This window comes from Podarcis melisellensis, assembly GCF_964234715.1.
Source record: "Podarcis melisellensis genome assembly, chromosome: 10".
NCBI classification, from domain to species: Eukaryota; Metazoa; Chordata; class Lepidosauria; order Squamata; family Lacertidae; genus Podarcis; species Podarcis melisellensis.
This window is the reverse complement of record NC_138542.1, coordinates 72,912,776-72,934,726: the sequence shown is the minus strand read 5'-3', so window position 1 is coordinate 72,934,726 and position 21,951 is coordinate 72,912,776. Positions and strand designations below refer to the sequence as shown.

At 48.0% G+C, this 21,951-nt stretch overlaps 1 protein-coding gene across 1 annotated transcript in view; it reads left to right on the top strand.

The window, feature by feature from the left end:
- Positions 1-2,015: 2,015 nt before the first annotated feature.
- LOC309378633 (uncharacterized protein) overlaps positions 2,016-21,951 on the top strand; it is a 33,736-nt gene continuing 13,800 nt past the window's right edge. Inside the window, exons 1-2 of the mRNA XM_081927095.1 lie at positions 2,016-2,209; positions 5,263-5,407. The gene's annotated coding sequence lies outside the window, so the exon portion shown is untranslated. The remainder of the gene's footprint in view (positions 2,210-5,262; positions 5,408-21,951) is intronic.

The window sequence follows — 21,951 nt, the reverse complement described above, 5'->3', positions numbered from 1 at the left end:
ATCAACAGCTGGCCTTGCTTTCTTTTCTTTTTTTTTATAAATATTTATTGAGGTTTTTAGAAAAAAGAATACAATGATAATAAACAGTGTTGCTTTGTTTTAACAAACTTTCATACCATCCTTAAACTTCCTCACATCTCCCGCTCCCACTTGCATCATTAATAAATTTTTGTCAAGCAAATTATCGTCTTATTTCCAAATTGTAACCACTTATTTAAATACAATAAAATAATTCTCCTACCAATTTGTTTCTCTTAATCTCTCTTATCATCAAATTCTGATCTATTTTAGTGATGGCCAATTATTTATAACCAAGCATCCCTCTTAACATTCCACTAAATCACAATGTTTCTGTAGATAAGTCTTGAATTTCTTCCAATCTTCTTCAATCCTTTCTTCTCCCAGGTCTCGGATTCTGCCAGTCATCTCCGCCAGTTGCATATAGTCCATCAGTTGCATCTGCCATTCTTCCAGTGTGGGTAGATCTTGAGTTTTCCAGTTCTTAGCGAGTAATATCCTTGCTGCTGTTGTTGCATACATAAAAAATGTTCTGTCTTTCTTTAGCACCTTCTGGTCGACAATGCCCAGAAGAAAGGCCTCTGGTTTCTTGGTAAAGGTATACTTAAATACCTTTTTCAACTCATTATATATCATTTCCCAGAAGGCCTTCACTTTAGGGCAAGTCCACCAGAGGTGAAAGAACGTTCCTTCATTTTCTTTACATTTCCAACATTTGTTGTCAGACAAATGGTATATTTTGGCAAGTTTAACTGGGGTCATGTACCATCTGTATATCATTTTCATTACATTCTCTTTCAAAGCATTACATGCAGTAAAGTTCAACCCAGTGGTCCACAACCTTTCCCAGTCCTCAAACATAATGTTATGCCCAATGTCCTGCGCCCATTTTATCATAGCCAACTTAACCATTTCGTCCTGTGTATTCCATTTCAACAGCAAGTTATACATTCTTGAAAGTACCTTAGTCTTTGGTTCTAACAATTCTGTTTCCAACTTCGATTTCTCCACCTGGAACCCTAGCTTCTTGTCACTTTTAAAAATTTCTTTAATCTGAGCGTAATGTAACCAGTCTCGCACTTTATCCTTCATTTTCTCCATACTCTGCAATTTCCAATTGTCTCCGTCTTTTTCTAACAATTCCCAATATTTTGGCCAGTAGGCTTCCATATTGGGTCTTTTCCAGGCCTTAGCTTCCAAAGGTGAGAGCCACCTTGGAGTTTTGTTTTCCAGTAAGTCTTTATATTTTGTCCAGACATTAAACACTGCTTTTCTGACAATATGATTCTTAAAGGCCTTATTGATCTTAACCTTATCATACCACAAGTATGCATGCCAACCAAAAGCATTGTTATAACCTTCCAGGTCTAACACATCAGTGTCTTCGAGAAGTAGCCAATCTTTTAGCCAGCAGAAAGCTGCGGCTTCGTAGTATAACCTTAAGTCTGGCAGGGCAAAGCCCCCTCTTTCCTTTGCATCTGTTAATATCTTAAACTTGATTCTGGGCTTTTTGCCCTGCCACAGCTGGCCTTGCTTTCTTACTGGCCTCATTGTGTTACCTCTGACGGGAGACACAAGGGATGAATTTTACCTGGATGCCTCGTGTGTGTGTGTGTGTGTGTGTGTGTGTGTGCAAAAGTCAGAGCCCCGTTTTTCCCCGTAGCACAGGAGTCACAGAGTCCAAGCCGCTGCTCAATGTGACCAGTACCTAAAACACGAACGGATCTAATCTCGCGGCGTGGGGTGGGGGAGGGAAGGATTTTGCAATGTAAACATTTTGGGGGGCGAGACCCCACTTTGCGAGTGGATTGCCGGGATCAGCAAGAAGAAAGAAGGGAGGGGGAAAACCTTCCTGTCTCTCCCCCCCTCAATTCCTCCCCTCCTGGCACATCCTTCTCTCACCCCACCCCCACAACCCCAAATCCCGCCCCCATCCGTTGCACCCATTTCTTCTCCTCCTCCTCTTCCTCCTCCTCACCATTCGGCTTCTGTTCCGGGAATAAGGGGGGGGTGAGCTCCCTCCCAAACGGCCTGCTTCTCCCAGAAGTGGAGCTTCTACGCCGGATTGCTGCTCTGCCCGAAGATCTAGGGGCGCGCTCTTTTGGAAAGGGGAGGCGGGGCGTCATGGGAGGGGACCCCCCCCGTGGATGTTGCAGGAAAGGAAAGGAGAATCGGGAGCGAGGACAAAGAGGTAAAGGGGTCGCGGGGGGAGGGGAGAAAAGGATCCAGAGACCCCCGCCAGCTCCCCCAACCGCCTTCCGTGGGGCCTGGATCCCTGCGCGCGTGCTGCAAAGGGGACTTTCCTTGGCCCCTTAGGCGCCTTGGCAGCGGCGGACATGGGGAGCCTACGCAGGGGGTCCCCACGAGGACCCTTTGCCCCGTTTCCCCCGCGTAAGCATCCCTGGGGCCCTGTAGGCTCCGCACGAATAAAGGCGGGCCATGAAAGGGTTAACGGGCGTGAGGGACGCCTGGATAGAGACCCCCCCCTGTCCCTAATCTGTGCGTCTTGGGGTGGCCCCTCAGGATGGAAAGATGGAGGGTGAGGGGTGAGCCGCGCCAAAGGGGGCCTCTGGATGCAGGGGAGACTCTGGGACAGAGGGAGTCGAGGAAGTGGGGAGGGGGAGCATCCCTGGGGCAGGGAAGGGCAGCATTGGGGGGGGATAAGAAACCGTCTTTGGGGAGACTTCTCCATGGTGGCACCTGCGGGGATTCTCTGGAGGGGCCGCCTTGGCTTCTCCCTCCCACCCAAGAATCGGCCACCCACGCAACCAGAGGGATGCCTGGAAAGTGAGGGGTCGTGTCCCCCCACCCCTTCCTTCCTGCAAGCTCCATCCGCTTCCCACCCCATGAGCCCCCATAAGCCCCTGCCCTGTCCAGGAAGAGGGGAGGGGAGAGGGCTTCTCAGAAGCGGCTCTGCATTTCCGCAGTCCCACCCAGGAAGCATCCAGAAACCTTTCCCTCTCTCTCGGGCTTCCATCTTTAAGTTTCTCTTCCACTGCATGATTCCAGTACAAAGAAAAGACAGTAAAACACCAGACATTAAAAACCTCCCGAAACAAGGCTGCCTTCAGCTCTCTTCTAAATGTCAGAATGTTGCCCACTTCCTCGCCCTCTGCCTGGTTCCCTATAACTTCGCTTCTTGCAGGAGGGGAATCAGCAGAAGATCTTCGAAGGACCACCTCCCTGTCCAGACTGAGATATTTGGGGGGAGATGCTCCTTCAGGTCTACAGGGTCGAGGCTGTTGAGGGCTTTAGGTTGCAGATCTTGCTCCTCCATAACGATCTATTTCAGCAAATAAATTTATTACTGAAGGCAAAGAAGCATAACAGGATAAAAAAGTAGCAAAAACTTAACTTACATAAAACCCTAACTTAGCATACCAAAACAGCACTCAAGTAAGAATCACACAAGCAGAGTAGAGAAATAGCAGACTAGGAAGTGGGAGCAGGCGCCTTTCAATACTGTAATTTATAAACAATTCAATGTCAGAGTAACCTTGGGACTGGATAACAAGCCTGGCTCATTCCAGTTTAAACCAGCTTCATCTGGTTCCCCAAAACAAGAAAGGTTCTTCATAACCTCATAGCAACTTATCCCACCACCAGCTCTCAGCAGAAAGGAAACTGCCGAGTTTCAGGAAGCCTGCATTAGATCAATACTTTTTTTTGCCTGGAAAATGCAACCATGACACTTAAAGGTCAGCACCAACAGTTTGAATTGTGCTTGGAAATGTGCTGGGAGCCAGGGAAGGTCCTTTAGGGGCAGTGATATGTGGTCTTGGCGGCTGCTCCCATTCAGTAGCACTTTCTGGGTCACCTTCAAAGGTAGCCCCATGTAGACCACATAGCAGTAGTCCAAGCCGGAAATAACCAGAGCATGCACCACTCTGGCGAGACAGTCTGCAAGGAAGGAGGGTCTCAGCCTGCGTTCCAGATGGAGCTGCTAGACAGCTGCCCTGGACACAGAAGTGATCTGCACCTCCTTGGTCAGCTGTGAGTCCAAAATGACCCCTAGGCTGCACACCTGGTTATTTAGGGGCACAGTTGCCCCATCAGGACCAGGGGGTCCCCCACACCTGCCTATCCCCTTGTTCCCCAGGGACAGTACTTCTGTCTTGTCAGGATTCAAGCTCAATCTGTTAGGCACCATCCATCTTCAAACCACATCCAGGCACCAACACAGTGCATTCACCACCTTCACTGGTTCTGATTAAAATGAGAAGAAGATCTTTGTATCACCCAAATATTCATGAACACCCAGCCCAAAACGCCTGATGATCTCTCCCAGCAGCTTCATATAGATATTAAAAGCATGGGCGAGAGGACAGAGCCCTGAGGCACCCAACAAGTGAGAGCCCAGGGGTCTGAACACTCATCCCCCAACACCACTTTGTGGACATGGCCCAGGAGGAAGGAGGGGAACCACTGCATAACCATTTCCCCAGCTCTCCTAGAGGGTCCAGAAGGACACCATGGCCAAATGTCTCCAAAGCCACTGAGAGATCTAGCAGAACCAGGAAACAGCTTTCCCCTCAAACTCTAGTGCATCGGAGACCATCAACCAGCACAACCAGGGCAGTTTCTGTCGCATGATGAGGCCTGAATCCCAATTGGAAGGATAATGATGGCAGAAGCTTTCCTGCTCCTGCACCCCTAAAAGCTCCAGGCACAAGACTTTCATTAGCTTTGAAGGGGCCATACTTGGTGTTCTTTTCTTCAAAAGACAAATATTCTGAATACTTTTTAATTGATGTATGATGTAAATAGCGCTTCTGTATTCCTTATTCCATATCGGAGAGACTTTGATACACAGGTCTGAGCTCATCTCTCTGGCAGAAACTGCTGTGGTAGCAGCATTGCCTGGACAGTGTGTTTGGGGGTCCTGGGCTGCCTAGACAACAAGACCCCCTTCTCAGCCTGGCTAATATGTTCCCAAGGAAAGCAGAGCAGTCCGTTAGGCACCAGCTTGGCTGCAGGAGTGGGTGGAAGTAGGTGTGCAGGACAGAATCCAACCCTCTTAGAGACTCCACTCTGGATTTGTATAGGTTTCCCTAAATTGCCTTTTCGTCTCCTGAAAATAACTCACGAGGCAGCAAAGTATTACGACCAGAGATTTCCTTCTCGATGGGCTTCCTTCCCCGGTTGATGAGCTCCATCTGCCCTTCACTTTCCTCTGCAGAATGGGCAGAATCTGCCTTCTTGACTATGGGGTTCACTGTTGTTCTCATCCTCTCTATTCACCAGGGTCTGCCTTCACCTGCAACAGAATTCCCCAACCCACCAAGAATTTGAGACCCAGCAGCTATCCTCACCTGGTTTAGCCGGCCAGTTGAGGCCGTAACTGGGATTGTGGCCCCTGTTGCATGCTGACAGCTTCTGGAAGACACAGGTGAAAGCTGAGTGGAGGGTGGGGACCAGTGGTGGGTAGATTACCCCAGAAGGTGCATGACATTTCCCCCACCAAAGGTACTAACGCTCCCCTAAACCCCATAACATCGTATGATTATGATATTTAAGACAGGACAGGAATAAATTCATGTCCCCAGAAATAACACAACTTCAGTCCATCAATAACTCAATAGTACATATTCAAGGTACTACATATTCCACTAATTACAGTTTATCTATTTGCCTTGAGTATCCTGCTTTTCAGTGTCATTTTAGGATAGTTCTGCGTCAGAAGACGGGCACAAGATCAGACAGCACATCATTCTTTAAAAAATCAAGCTGCTTTATGAACATTGATTAAGGATTATGAAAGTTGCTCATGAATTACTATCATCTGATGACATTGCAACTTCATTTCCTAAAAATTGGGAACATTGGGTATGAGGTGAGGGAATGTAGGAGACGTTGAAATAGGAGAAGGTGCTAATGGAGCTTGATGCGTTCTCTTTCCCTTAGTTCTCTTCCTTGAAACCCAAACAGGATTTCCGTTCCTCCCACTCTGAAGAAGGAAATGGAGAAGACAGTCAAAACTCCAGGGAATGGGGCACCTTTCGTTTCATTAGGAATAGACATTAAAATGTGTGAAATGTGGAATATGCTTCATTGAATGACCTCCAACAGGGAAGAAACCATTTAAAGGTATGGAGTGCGGAAAGAACTTCAGTGATAATGGAAAACTTAGAACACATCGACGGATTCACATGGGGGAGAAACCATATAAATGTATGGAGTGTGGAAAAAGCTTCAGTCGGAATGGAGACCTTAAATTACATCAACGGATCCATACAGGGGAGAAACCATATAAATGTATCGAGTGTGGAAAGAGCTTCAGTCGGAGTGGAAACCTCAATATACATCAACGGACTCACACAGGGGAGAAACCATTTAAATGCCTGGAGTGCGGAAAGAGCTTTAGTGCGAATGGAAAACTTAGAACACATCAACGGACTCACACAGGAGAGAAATCATATAAATGTATGGAGTGCGGAAAGAGCTTTAGTTTAAATGCAACTCTTAGAAGACATTGTTATAGTTCAGAACTTAACTGGTTAAATTCCCTGGTGTGTGTCACCTGCTGACGTCAGCTTACAGCTGGGCGGAGACAGAAGCTTTTAGAAGCTCAGGAGGAGGAGTTTTTCCCTGTACTTTCACTTCTTTTTCTCTCTGTGTATCTGTGAGAGAGACATGGCTGAAAGAAGCCCTGGTCTTTGATGCTGTAATGTTTTAATAAAGAGCTGTAAATAGACAAATCTGTCTATGTGTGCTTACAAGAAGCAAGACTGCTTTACACGCTGTGTTCTACTCTGCTAAAAGCCGTGACTGAGAAGAGACAGCAGGAGTTATTGCACAGCTTGGGAGGAAGCGTGCCGGACCGCTGTAAGTGATTGATTGGGATCGTAAAGCTGTCTGAGATCGCGGCCCTATCGATCAGGGAGGATCGATATATATCCGAACAGGTTATGGAAGGTCAGACAACGCTCGTAAAGCAGTCGCTGTGAGCCTCAGGAATGCTTTGAAGTTAGCGTTCTGAGGCTGAGGGGCCGTCGGAGGCCAACGGGAGCTGACTGGGTGCCGGAGAGCAAGAATGATTAATTGCCTGCTTCCGAGAGGCAATGAGAGCTTCTGATACACAGAGAGCTGGAGCTAAAAAGCAGCTAAGAGCTGGAGGCTGGGACGCAGCCGATATCGTTTCTCCACGGAAGGGAGAGCCAAGCAGCTGGTACGGAGTAAGTACAGCTTGGGGCACCTTGGGAGAACGGGAGAAGATGGCCAAAAGCCAGAATATACCTCTGGAAAAGCTCACTCTAAAGAGTTGGGCAACGTGGTCCAGAAGAATAAGGGGATGGTTCTTGGTCGAAGGGCTCTGGGAAGCAAGCCAATGGGAGCCAAAATCACCCCTTAGCCGGCCAGCAGCTGGAGCAGGTGAAGCAAGCTGTGGGGCTGTGTTGGCTGAAGATAGCCAGAGGCTGCATCAAGAGCTAGAGATGCTCAAAGCATGCGTTGATGCATCACTGAGGCCTCATTTGGAGGGCGTAACGACAGCGTGGGCTGCCTGGAATTTGCTGAAGGGCTTGTGTGAAGCGTCAGCGAAAGGCCAGAGTCCTGGAGGAAGCCCTGGAGAGGCAGAAGGATGCCCAGAAAGCCCAATGGGGGCTGGGACAGTGTTGGGGAGCTGTTGTAATGCTTCTACACGTCTGTGTGATGGACTGGGTCCTGGAGAGGCTGGACTGGCAGGCCCTGTTCCCGATGTCTTGGCCTCTAGGAGCGCTAGTGAGCAGATCGGGGGGGCGAAGAGTTCCAAAGGCAAGTTTAAAGAACTTTCGCTTTGTGCTGAAGCAGAAAGGAGCTTCAGGGGGGGCCAAGCTGGTGGAAGACGCCGTTCCAGAAGGAGGAAGGCCAGGCCAGCTGGGAGGAGCCCCGGGCAGTGTTTTTCCACTGGAGTTCAACGTCGGCGTGGCAGTTGCCCCCACCGGAGCAGAGAGCCGAGGCAGGATGTTTGCAAAGACTTTTCCCATGGGAATCAGGCAGGTTTCCATGGCAACAGGCCTGGGAAGACAGGCAGGCGTGGAACTGAGCCAGGTGGTCGTGGTAAACAACAGGAAGAGTCTTATCAGGTTTCTGCGAGTATGGCAGTGTTCGAAGACGGCCGAGTGGAAAATTCCGAGATGGCCTTTGTAATAGACTCTGCAGCTAACCGCAACATGGTTCCAGAGACCCCTGCAGTCGAGAGGTGGAATTGCACGGCAGTTCCGAAGGGACAGACTATTAAGTTTGCGAATGGACAGAAAACTAGAGTTCTCAAATGTACTAATGCCTATCTTTCTGTTTTACAGGAGACGGTGGATTTTTGTATTGTTCCAGAGATTCATCACTGTTTGTTATCTGTGCCTTATTTGTTAAGTAAGGGGTTCAAAGTTTGTTTTGAAAATGATGTCTGCACAATCTCCAGAGAGGGGAGGTTACTGGCCAAAGTGCGGAAGGGACAGAATGATCTTTTCATTCTTAAAACGTCTCTTGGAGGTGAGGGGAAGGTTGAGAAAGCACAAGCGTTGCGTGCTACAGTTCCCAACCAGCGTGCTACAATTCCCGCTCATAATGTTACATGTGCATGCGTATGGCATCAGAGAACAATTCATGGGCCGGTAGAGGATTTGCAGGCGTTACCTGAGGTTGTTGCAGGTTGTAAGATTAAAAATTGTGGAAGTGCCATTAATTGTGACACTTGCAAGCAAGCAAAGGTGAGAGGGTGCAGTTACCCAAAGGTGGAACGTGTGGCCACTAAACCTTTTGAGCTGGTACACATAGATTTGTCCAGTCCTGTCAAGGCACAGAGTCTAGGGGGGGCCAGGTTTCTGCTAACTTTTCTGGATGATTTCTCGCAGAATTCCTGGACTCACGGTCTCAAATCCAGGGAGGATGCAGCACAGCTGATCAAGAGCTGGATTGAGGGGGTGGAACAGAGGTTCTCCACCAGGGTTCAAGCTATCATCAGTGACAGAAATGCTGAGTACACTGGTTCTGCTTTGCAGAAGTTCTTTCAGAAGAGAGGGATACAACACACAGTTATTTCACCCCAGCAAGGGGGGGTGGCAGAGCTGAGGAGTGGAGCTCTGGTTAAGGCTGCACAGGTGATGCTGAAAGAAGCCAGGTTACCTCCTGAGTTTTGGCTGGAGGCTACGAGGGCTGTGTCATTTACCTGGAATCGTGTCTACAACTCACTGGTAGGTGACACACCGTTCTCTTTGTTAAATGGCCGCAAACCCCAGGTTCACTTTCTGCGCACTTTTGGGACTCCTGCGCTTGTCTCTGTGCCTAAGGCTTTGCAAGGGCCAGATGGAGCCAAAGTCCAGAAAATGATCTTCTGTGGGTATGAGCCAGAAGCCCGTGCATGGCGATTTGCCTACCCGTCAGGTGATCAGAGTAAGGTGCTGATCAGTAAGCATGCTGAGTTCTTAGAGGAGGTTGTAAAGTCAAAGACTCCTGTCAGGCGTGATGTTCTCTCAGAATGTCTCTCTGATCCAGAAGACAGTTCTGATGAGGCAGAGGAAGAAGAGGCTGAGGCTGCTGATGACGACCAGGTCACTGACCAGGGTCAGGAGCAGGATAGGGCATCTCCACAAGCTGTTAAGAGACAGCCCAAAAGTGAGCCTAGTTCTCCTGTGAGTGTAATGGAGAGGATTCGAAGACGCTTTAAGTCAGAAGGAGAGTCCCATGATGCAGAGGACACACCTGCTGATCAAAGTGAGTCAGAGGGAACACCTGAGTTTGTGCCTAGGAGGTCCAGTCGCACAACTAAGGGTATCCCACCAGAGAGGTACCAGGCCACAGGTGCGTGGGTAAGTTTCGCACAGTGCGATTCTGAGAGTTGTGAGGTGGTTCCACAAATGCCAAACAGGTTTGCCAAGGGAGGGCGCAAGGCATTGGGGAAGAGATTGATCTCACAAGGTGTTACTGAAGATGTTGCACAGGTATCACGCAGGGACACAAGGGGGGGTGTTATAGTTCAGAACTTAACTGGTTAAATTCCCTGGTGTGTGTCACCTGCTGACGTCAGCTTACAGCTGGGCGGAGACAGAAGCTTTTAGAAGCTCAGGAGGAGGAGTTTTTCCCTGTACTTTCACTTCTTTTTCTCTCTGTGTATCTGTGAGAGAGACATGGCTGAAAGAAGCCCTGGTCTTTGATGCTGTAATGTTTTAATAAAGAGCTGTAAATAGACAAATCTGTCTATGTTTGCTTACAAGAAGCAAGACTGCTTTACACGCTGTGTTCTACTCTGCTAAAAGCCGTGACTGAGAAGAGACAGCAGGAGTTATTGCACAGCTTGGGAGGAAGCGTGCCGGACCGCTGTAAGTGATTGATTGGGATCGTAAAGCTGTCTGAGATCGCGGCCCTATCGATCAGGGAGGATCGATATATATCCGAACAGACATCAACGGACTCACACGGGGGAGAAACCATTTAAATGCCTGGAGTGCGGAAAGGGCTTCAGTCAGACTGGAGACCTTAAATTACACACGCGGATTCACACAGGGGAGAAATCATATAAATGTATGGAATGTGGAAAGAGCTTTAGTGATAATGGAAATCTTAGAAGACATCAACAGACTCACACTGGGGAGAAACCATTTAAATGCCTGGAGTGCGGAAAGTGCTTCAGTCAGACTGGAGGCCTTAGAAGACATCAACGGACTCACACGGGTGAGAAATCATTTAAATGCCTGGAGTGCAGAAAGAGCTTTAGAGATAATGGAAGACTAAAAACACATCAACGGACTCACATGGGGGAGAAACCATTTAAATGCCTGGAGTGCGGAAAGTGCTTCAGTGAGAATGGAGACCTTAGAAGACATCAACGGACTCACACAGGAGAGAAACCATATAAATGTATGGAGTGTGGAAAGAGCTTCAGTCGGAGTGCACACTTCAATGTACATCAACAAACTCACACAGGAGAGAAACCATTTAAATGTATGGAGTGCGGAAAGAGCTTTAGTTTAAATGCAACTCTTAGAATACATCAACGGACTCACACGGGGGAGAAACCATTTAAATGCCTGGAGTGTGGAAAGAGCTTCAGGCAGAATGGACACCTTAGAAAACATCAGCAGACACACAAGGGAGAAACTGTTTAAATGTTTGGACTGTGGAAGGAGCTCCAGTCAGAGTGGAACCCTTGATTTATGTGAAGAAACTCACACAAAACACAAACCTTATAAATATCAAGAAAGTAGATAGAGGTTCTGTCCGGGTGGAAATTCTAAATTAACAGATTCACGGACAGGAAGAAATTTTGGAGTTGAAACACTACAAACCATCAACAGACTCAAAGAGGAGAAGCAGTTTAAATGAAAAGACTGCAAAAAGTGCTTTATTTTCAATTGAGTGTTTAAGGAAAATCCTGAGACTCTCACATGGAAGAACCCATTTAGATGTATGGAGTGTTGGAGGTCTTCCTCTCAGAGTCCACTCTTTTCTTCACAGAAATGAACTCAGGAGGAAATCAGTCTTTAACACATGTTGTGTATGTGAAGTTCTGGTTTTTTATGTGTAAAACTGTATAGTAATGAGATATAGAAGGCAATGTCAAACAATGTGATTATGATCTAAGATGTCAAGTACCTTTTGATAGAGAAGGGGTTTGGGTTTATCTGGATTGCTCGTGGTGAGTGAGGATTGTGGCTGGGCGATATATTGTCCAAACTGGTTTCTAGACCACGTCGTGATAACCTTTCAAAAACAATTGATATGGCAACATACGAAGAATCACAGTGTGTGTTTCCATGATGCTCATTTGCCTGGAAGCTGCCGACAGAAAGCTTTGCTTCGTGAAGCCCCTGCAGATGCAAAGTTGCTGACTTCTCTCCCAGACGACAGGAAGTGAAAGACACACCTCCATTGCCCTGCGTCCTTCCAGCCTCTTTCCTCCCTTGCTCCCTTCTGCCGGTTTGTGTGCCTGACTTAGATATCCTGTGTGCTGTATTTTTTTACTGCTGAAACTGGGTTTGCTCTCAGGAGATAGGTTTTGTGCATCACTGGGGACCCAGTGAGAACTGTATGCTTTGAAAGCTCAGTAAACTATTACTGAAGAAGTAAGTAGAAGTCCTGCTGCCTCTGTGTGTTTTTGACATCAGCGTGGGACTTGCTCTACACGTGGCCCCTACCCTGCTGATAATCAGCTCATGACCTGGAGTTGCTGTACTCAAGCATGCAAAATGGGTGCATATGTGTGTGACTGGTTTTTGCACCAAACTTTCTCACCCCCACCATGTGTGATCTCCAAACTCTGCTTCTTCACCAGTACCGGTACTTCTCCCTTCCTCCTACGCATTCTGAAGAAAACTTAAAATACTGTAATTTAATGGGAGATTTCCCCCAAGCCTTATTGCAAGAGGGGGAAGGATGGGTTGCAAGTCTCCTGATGGGTCCCATCTTCACTCATGAACCCCATGGTGCAACCCCAGAGCTCCTGCTTATTCTGGGGTTTGGAGAAGATAGTACTTTTCCATAGTCCCAGAAGTTATTATTCTTCCTGCCAGAGGACCAGTGTGCCTATTATTATCATACTGATTTTACTGTTGTTGTTGCTGCTGGTGCTGTCATGGGCTGGCTGGGTGAAAGGGGGGAGGCACCAGCTAGGGAACCCCCAAGGGAAGAAGGCTCGGAGTCCGGGTCTTGTATGCCCCCTAAGGCTATCAAAACTCCTAGGTCTGGCCAATAAAGGGCTAATTTGGTGTTACGGGGGAGGGGGGACCCAGGTGTGAGGCTCCTCAGCCACCCAGCTTGTTGGGCAGAGTCCGCGGGTCCCTGCGGAATAAAGAAGGAGTCCAGCCACCAACCATAGCAAATAGCTGTAGACCAAAGTTTATTACGCAACAGGTCCAAAGGGGAATTGTACCCTGAGGATGGGTGACAAGGACTTTTAAAAGTTTCTATCTTATCCCAGCATGCAGTTCGTGGAGCATCATCACCACATCATCACTACATCAGAAAAGGGGAGGGTTATACATAATTCACATAGGAGGAATGTGTCAGGGGAACAGGCAGATACAGGATATGTATTGGGAAGTACATCCTAAGCACCTACTGCAAAAGAACAATAGAACTTTGGTTTGCATAGTCTGGCACCTGGGCAAGTCCGGAGGAGAGCTTTTGCCCAGCGATTGTCACAAATGAGTACCTTCCTATGAGTACGTGACCTCCCGCTTGAGGGATTATGGTGGGGACCGAGTGGTTTCTTTTTTTTTTTTTAGTAATATTTTTATTGCTTTTTTCCAAGGTCGAATACATCGTCAATAATTCAACAAAAGCGACTTTACAAAAAAAGAAGAAAAAGAAGATTATAAAAGGAAAAAATTCACATTTTACAAACAGTTTTTCATGATCCACTGGACTTCCCCGCATCCTCCACCCCCTGCATCCTTTACAATAAAGAAAATAACAGCAAATTGATACCTTGTTTCCTGCGTTTTTGTACTTTCATCTAATTGTATTTTAGATTTAGGGTATTTGTTATTAACTCACTTTTCCATCGATCCTCAGAATAAAAACTTTACTCTAAACTTTAGTCATTTCACAGTCGTAACTTAGTTTCCACCATAATCAAAATTTAATTACTGAAGCTTGTTGTCCCAAAACTTAGCAAATTCTCAACATTCATATAACTTATAATATTTTTGTAAATAGTCCTTAAATTTTTTCCAGTCCTCTTCCACTGCCTCTTCTCCCAGGTCTCGGATTCTGCCAGTCATTTCGGCCAATTCCATATAGTCCATCAGTTGCGTATGCCACTATTCTAGTGTGGGTAGCTCCTGTGCCTTCCAATATTTGGCTAAAAGAATTCTTGCTGCTGTAGTTGCATATAAAAAGAAAGTTCTATCCTTCTTTAACACTCTCTGGCCCACAATGCCCAGGAGGAAGGCCTCTGGTTTCTTGTGAAAGGTATACTTAAATACCTTTTTCAACTCATTATAAACCATTTCCCAGAAGGCCTTCACCCTCGGGCATGTCCACCAGAGGTGAAAGAATGTTCCTTCAGCCTCCTTACACTTCCAACACTTATTATCAGCCAGATGATATATCTTTGCAAGTTTGACTGGGGTCATGTACCACCTGTATATCATTTTCATAATGTTTTCTTTCAAGGCATTACATGCCGTGAATTTCATACCGGTGTTCCATAACCTTTCCCAGTCTTCAAACATAATGTTGTACCCAATATCTTGAGCCCATTTTATCATGGCTGATTTAACTATCTCGTCTTGAGTGTTCCATTTAAGCAGCAAGTTATACATTCTTGAAAGCACTTTCGTCTTAGGTTCAAGTAGTTCTGTCTCTAATTTCGATTTTTCCACCTGGAAACCAATCTTTTTATCTTTTTTAAAAGTCTCTTGAATTTGGGCATAGTGTAACCAGTCTTGCACCTTATCTTTTATTTTTTCTAAACTCTGCAACCTCGTGGGGACCGAGTGGTTTCAAAGCCCTTAGCCAATGACACAAATTGGTGGTGGAATGAAGAGAATTGTTGAAACCAGTGATTTTCTATGAATTTCTAAGCGCTTTTGGCTATTCACAATACAGACAGTGGGTTCGGAAATGACCCGACTTGGCCTCGATCCATTGGACCCAATTTTATGAGTGGATTACAAGGTAATGAGGTTTCGATGAACTTAGTCCATTGTTCTCTCCGCAGGACCAGTTGTCACCTTGTCAGTGCTCGTTGAATCATGGAAGATAGCTGCGCTGAGCAGCTCCTGCAGAGCCAATACCATTGCTGGGATTGGCTGAAGGGCTAGATTTGATTGGTCAGGACGAATCCTCATGCAAATAAATTGTCCATTCATAAAATACATTGTTCATTCATACTGCTTGCCTGTATATAGCACCGGGATACGCGGTCACAAATGGTGCTTTATTCTTGGGGTGTTGGGGTTTTGTGTGGTGCTTGGTGCAACGTTGTGAAAGGACGAGGGGAGCCCTTGTATAGCGGGGTTACCTTGAGGTCATTGCCTCTGACCCTATGTGGTTTGTTGTTGTTGTTTAGTCCTTTAGTCGTGTCCGACTCTTCGTGACCCCCTGGACCAGAGCACGCCAGGCACTCCTGTCTTTCACTCCCTCCCGCAGTTTGGTCAGATTCATGTTTGTAGCTTCGAGAACACTGTCCACCCATCTCGTCCTCCGTCGTCCCCTTCTTCTTGTGCCCTCAATTTTTCCCAACATCAGGGAAGTCTTCTCATGAGTTGGCCAAAGTTTTGGAGCCTCAGCTTCAGGATCTGTCCTTCCAGTGAGCACTCAGGGCTGATTTCCTTAAGAATGGAGAGGTTGGATCTTCTTGCGGTCCATGGGACTCTCAAGAGTCTCCTCCAGCGCCATAATTCAAAAGCATCAATTCTTCGGCGATCAGCCTTGTTGATGGTCCAACTTTCACTTCCATACATCACTACTGGGAAAACCATGGCTTTAACTATACGGACCTATGTGGTTTACTCGGGAGTAAACCTCTGTTTGTAAGCCCCCCCCCATTCCGTAACAGTGGGAACCATTGGGGGCCACATTGATTATTTCGTTTTCACCTCTCCTCTGGAAAAGTGCTCCGAACATCCAGGGTGTTTTGCCATGCTTCAAAAGACCTGGTTGGTTAGGTTGTTAACGGAAAAATCTGAGGGCTCCCTTGGATGAAAACAAAGACACCAACCAGGATAACTTGGAGCAAAACAGCAGCCTGCAGGCTTGGCCTTTATTGAACTGTTGCAACAGGGTATTCCCCTCACTTGCAGGAGAGAGGACAGACCCAGAAGAATAGTGTGCAAGATCTTATACAAACTTTTGAAATTCCCCTCCTCTAGATCAAGCTCACCCCCCAGAAACATCATGCATACATTACAGAAAGGAGGGGTTGAGGGAGGAGTTGGTGGTAACCTGAGTGTCTTGTCACCTGGCTGGTTCCTCCCTTCCCCCCTCCCCATGAGTCACTTCCAGGAGACAAAGGGGAGTTTGCAGTTTCCTGCCCCCTGAGGGAAGATCTGATCATTGTCCTTTGTTTCAGTCCATGCTGAATCCACTCCCATATGCAAGTTCTTTGTGATCTTGATTGTCTTCTGTCTGGGATCATCAGGGTTGACATGGGCAGGGCTCCCGTGTATGTGCTGAGAGGTGAAGGGATTATGGCTGACCAGGACTAAGCCACCCCCCTTTGTTAGTTCTTGTCATATGGAGTAAAATAAAAATGGAACAGTGCAAATCCGATGTATGGTTGATTTTCTATGAATTTATAACAGAAATGTGGCGTATGTAGTGTGTGAGTGTGTGTGAAGTTTGTCCAAACAGAATGATTGGGGTGGGGGGGGGGGTTCCTGCTACAAGGTCCAGGTCTCACTGGGGCTCATGGGGGGGGGGTCTATTCTCAAGGAGTTCTCAGTCGTTTGGGGTTCATCGCTCCACCATATTTGCGATTGAATTTACCAAAATTATTCACCATGCCTTGTAACGGAGTCCATTCCTCCTGTGAGTGTGACCTGCCCCCTTATGCCCTCCTGCTTAAGTTGTTACACAAAGGGGACTCCCTGCCCTTCCAACATGTTGCAGATAAAATACAGTAGTACCTTGAAAAGAGACTATAGAAAGAAAAAAGACTCATAAATAAATGCCGCCCTCGGCTGCACAGCCCGCCAGTCCTGGGCAGAGAACTCGCAGTTGTGCCAAGGGGGGAATGAGCCCAATCTCTGCAGCCCCAGCCCTCAGCCGGACAGGAGCCTTCAAGCAAAACACAAAGTGAGAAAACTTTCCCCTCTTTCCTCACAGCCTCAGTCCGTCTTGGCCAAGAAAGAGACAATAAAATACATAGACACACACAGAGCTGGGAGCCTGTTGTTGCTGTGTGTGTGTGTGTGGGGGGGTGTTTTCCTCTCTCTCTCTCTCTCTCTCTCTCTCTCTCTCTCTCTCTCTCTCTCTCTCACACACACACACACACACACACACACAAACAAACAAACACACAGCTGGCCCTCCAGCCCCAGCTCTCCTGGCTGAGCTGGAAACACAAGTCTCAATACAAAGCACACAAAAGAAAGCTCTTTCCCTCAAAAGTGCAATTTTAACTGCTAGCAAAACACACAGAGCAGCCCCCCCCCTTTGCCTGAGACACACAGACAGAGCCACAGCCCACGGCTCTCTCCATTTCAAGGAATGGGGGTATTTTACTAGCTGAGGGCAGGAGTCACAATCCTGTCACATTGCGGGGTGTCAGGCTTTGAGGTAAGGGGGTGAGGCTAGAGTGGTCCCGTCCTGTTCACAGTGAATTCTCAGTCCTTTGGGGTTCATCGCTCCACCACAACCCCACTTTCCCACACCTTTTAACTACCCTCTTCCCCAAAGCACCACAACAGTATTCACACATCCCCCTGGCTGCAAGGCTTTCCTGCGCTTCACCTTGGAAAGTATCAGGATTCAACCCACCATCCCGATGGATTTCTGTCTTGACTCCCCCCCCCCCGATTTAACAGGGCAATACCTAAAACACGGACTGATCTAAGCTTGTCGGGTGGGGGAGGGAAGGATTTTGCAATATAAACATTGTGGGGGGGGGACCCCACTTTTGCAGGAGCATTGCCGGGATCAGCCCCTCCCCCACTCTGATTCACAGAAGCAAGAGGGGAGGGGGAAACCTTCCTCTCCTCCCCGCTCCCCCCAATTCCACCCCTCCTGGCACATCCTTCCCACACCCCGCCTCCGCAAACCCCAAATCCCCTCCCCAATACGTTGCACCTCCTCCTCGCCATCCGGCTCCTGCTCCGGGAATGGGGGGTGTGTGAGCCCCCCTCCCAAACGGCCTGCTTCTCCCGCAAGTGGAGCTTCTACTCCGGACTGCTGCTCTGCAACGTAGCTCTAGGGGCACGCGCTTTCGGAAAGGGGAGGAGGGGCGGCAGGGGAGGACACCCCCCACCCACGTGGATGTTGCAGGAAAGGAAAGGAGAATCGCGAGCGAGGACAAAGAGGTAAAGGGGTCGCGGGGGAGGCGAGAGAAGGACCCAGAGACCCCCTCCAGCTCCCAAGAGCCCCTTTCGTGGATCTGGATCCCTGCACGCGTGCTGCGACGGGGGTTTTCCTTGGACCCTTAGGAAGCCCACCCAGGGGATCTCAACGAAGCCCCCTCGCCCCATTTCCCCGCTTAGGCATCCCTGGGACTCTGTGGGTTCTGCGCCGAGAGAGGTGAGCCATGAAAGGGTTAACGGGCGTGAGGGACGCGTGGATAGAGACCCCCCTGTCCTCCCCTGCTCGTCTTGGGGGGGGGGCCCTCCGGATGGAGAGATGGGGGGCGCAGGGCGACGGGTGAGCCACGCCAAGGGGGGCCTTTGGGTTCAGGGGAGACTCTGGGACAGAGGGAGGGAGTCGAGGAAGTGGGGAGGGGGAGCATCCCTGGGACAGGCAGGGGCAGCATTGGGGGGGTTAGAGCTAGGTAGGTCAGTCTTTGGGGACACGTCTCCATCGTGGCGCCTGCGTGGATTCTCTGGAGGGGCCGCTTTGGTTTCCCCCTCCCACTCAGGAATCGGCCACCCCTTCAAGGCGACCAGAGAGGGATCCCTGGAAAGTGGGGGGTCCAGTCCCCCCACCCCTTTCTTGCTGCAACCTCTATCTTATTCCCACCCCATAAGGCCCCTTAAGTCCCTGCCTGTCCAGACTGTTGCAGGAATTTATGTATAGGTGGGGCGGGTGAGTGCCAGACAGGTAGTCGGATGAAGACAAAAGGGTGTGATGAACTTGGCTGGGAAACAGGTCAGGGAGGACAATGGATGGCCGGCTGGGGGTGGGGCAAAGGCCAAATAAAAGAGGCCGACCCCTTTGTCCAAGCCTCTTTTGATTTTCTTCCTTCCAGGGTCAGGATCCTCAGGAGCGTGTCCTGGCGGCTGGATTAAGGTAAGTTCTGGCCTGATTGGAAGGGGCATGGCCCCTCCACCAGGCTATGCTGCAATTTTGTGGCTTTTCTTTCTGGGCTTTTCTTTCTGTTTTTTTGTAGTGGGGGGGGGGGAAGGCATGGCTCCCTCGCCCCCGCCATCCACCACCCTCCAGCTGTAGGCCGCATGGCAGCCGATTCCTTTCTTGTTGGGGGGGTTTAGCAGTGTAATAAATAAAGTAAGGTCTTATGTATATAATGAAGGTTCATAAATATACCAGGCAAACATGTACATAGATATATAGGCCCCATGTCTGAACCTGCACAGGAGAGCAGCCATGGAGCCATTTTGACTCCCAGGCTGACCAGGTGTTTTCTCTGCAAGGTCAAATGGAGCAGCCTCCCCACTGCCTTTTCCTTCACAAATCCTGTCTTAAGGGTATATCTGTGTATGAATAGGGTGAGCCTGTGATCTGGCTCAGGAACTAAGTACTTATCATTACAAAAGACTGGCCAGGCTCTCCAGGGTATCAATCCAGTAAGCATTAGCAGGTAACTTGCCAGACAGGGGGTAAACAACCCCCTCAGATTTCTGCTTTAGCCCGCCCTTTCTGTGAAGTAGTTATGATGTTTCTGGGGGTGGTCTTGGACTCCAAGGGGGGCAATTTAAAATGTCTATATAACGGCAGACACATCTTGGTTCGGGGTCCTCCTCCTCTCCTGCGTGTGAGGGGAGACCCTGTTGCAACAGTTCAGCAAAGATCCTGCTTACTGGCTGCTTTGCTTCTCATTATTCTCTGGTTGGCCTCTGTTTTTTCCTCTGACCGATGGAGAACCTACAAAGGACTCTATGAGGGCTCTTGTGTCCCCCATAAGGGAATAATGGCAGATTTTCGTTTATTGTAGCAGCTAATAAATTTTGGGTTCTCTTTTGTTTGGGGCTTCCATCTTGTTCCACCTTGTGGCAGGTGGGAGTCCTGTCACGACAGTCTTCAATAAAGACCAAGCCTACTGGCTGCTGTTTTGCTCTGGTATTCCTGGCTGGTGTCCTTGTTTTTTGTCCAGGGGGTCCTCAGATTTCTCCTTTAACAAGACACAACTTCTTTCCTGCAAGCTCCACCCAATTCCCACCCCATAAGCCCCTGACCTGTCCAGATAATAATAATAATAATAATAATAATAATAATAATAATAATTTATATCCTGCTCTCCCCAGATGAAGCCGGGCTCAGAGCGGCTTACAACAATAAAAATAACAAAGTTTACATAAAATCACAAGCAATTAATTAAAAGGCATTGTAAAATCAATTCGTTCTAATATCAATTCAAAATCAAATTAATGGCAGATACAGCGGTTCTGCCAAGTCCAACCATTGGTCCCCCTGGAGAGGAGAGGAAATCCTGAGAGGAAGAGGGGAGGGGAGGGGCCTTTGTTTCCGCAATCCCACCCAGGAAGCAGCCAGGAACCTTTTACTCTCTCTCAGGCTTCCATCTTTAAGTCTCTTTTCCACTGCCTGCTTCATTCAGGATGAGGATAATGTACACCTGTCATCAGAAACAGGGGTTCAGAGTCCATTGAATGGCTCTCAGGATTGATATAGAAGTTGCACCTCAAAAGCATTTCTGTTCCTCTTATTCTTTGTAGGCAGTGTCAAAGTGACTGACAAGCTGAGATTCTTCCTAGTCGAAGGAACCATTTTCATGGTAGACAGTGCCTGTGGCTGGAGGCTCTACATACAAGGTGTGCCTACACAGGTCAAAGAGCTCCAGTATTAGCACAGGTGAGGTGTAAGACCTCCCCTAATTTACAGACTGTATGTTAATGAGAAGTTGTGGGTGGGATTACCGTTTATGGCATCCCTGTGATTTTCTCCAACCATAACATTTCATGAACTGATATTGCAGTATGAATTCAAAAATAACTACAAAAAAACAACAATATAATAAGAATGATGGTAGTATTTCTACGCTGCCTATCTGGCTGGGTTTCCCCCCCGCCACTCTGGGCAGCTTACATTACATATAAAAGCCAGTAAAACATCAGAGATTAAAAACGTCCCGATACATGGCTGCCTTCAGCTGTCTTCTAAAAGTCAGATAGTTGCCCATTTCCTTGCCCTCTGCCTGTTTCCCTGTAACTTCGCTTCTCATGGGGGGGACGGACCAGTAGAAGACCCTTGAAGGAGGACCTCAGTGTCCAGACTGAGCGATGGGAGTGGAGACGTTCCTTCAGGTCTACATACCCGAGGCTGTTTAGGGCCTTAGGTTGCAGATTTTGCTCCTCCGCAATGATCTCCAGAGCAAGTCCGACATACAATTAGCAGAGTAGGAAAAAATGCTCAGAGACAGCAAAAAATTCCTTCAGCAAATCAATTTGTTACTGAACGCATAATAGGATTCTATGCCTGAAAAATGCAACCACGGCAATTTAATGGTCAGCACCAACATTGCGAATTGTGCTCAGAAATGTACTGGGAGTCAGTGAAGATCCTTTCAGACTGGTGTTATGTTGTCTCAGCGGGTGCTCCCATTCTGTTCTCTACCAGCCACATTCTGGATTAGTTGCAGTTTCCAGGTCACCTTCAAAGGTAGCCTTGTCAGCATCACCCTTGAGCCACTGCCACCGACTGGACTCATCCACTTCAGCCCCGACTGGGCCAGGCGAGCTGGGGTAGCACTTCCAGAGACCTTCTGCACAGGAACAGGTCAAAGTGTTGTGGACTCACAACTCAGAGTTGTGAGCACCAGATTCAATCCCGAAGACAGTCGTTGCACAGCAGAGTACAGCAGGGCATAAACCACTCGGAGAACAGCTCTGTAGAATAACTACTTTTATTCTATCTACAACTATCATACAAACTATATACAGAGCTAAATGGAGAAGCTAGACTGCACTGAGAGTCTGCAGCTGCTCTTAGCAGCAACCTTATCTATACAGAGATAACACACTCTCTCTCTCTCTAACACTCAGTGTCTCTCTCTCTCTTGTGAGGCTGGAGCGAAATAAGTGGAGAGCAGAAACCGTCCCCCTCCTCTCTGGAGAATCAGCAGAGAACATCAGCAGATTCTTGGAATGGGAGGGGTGAAATCTCCTCAAG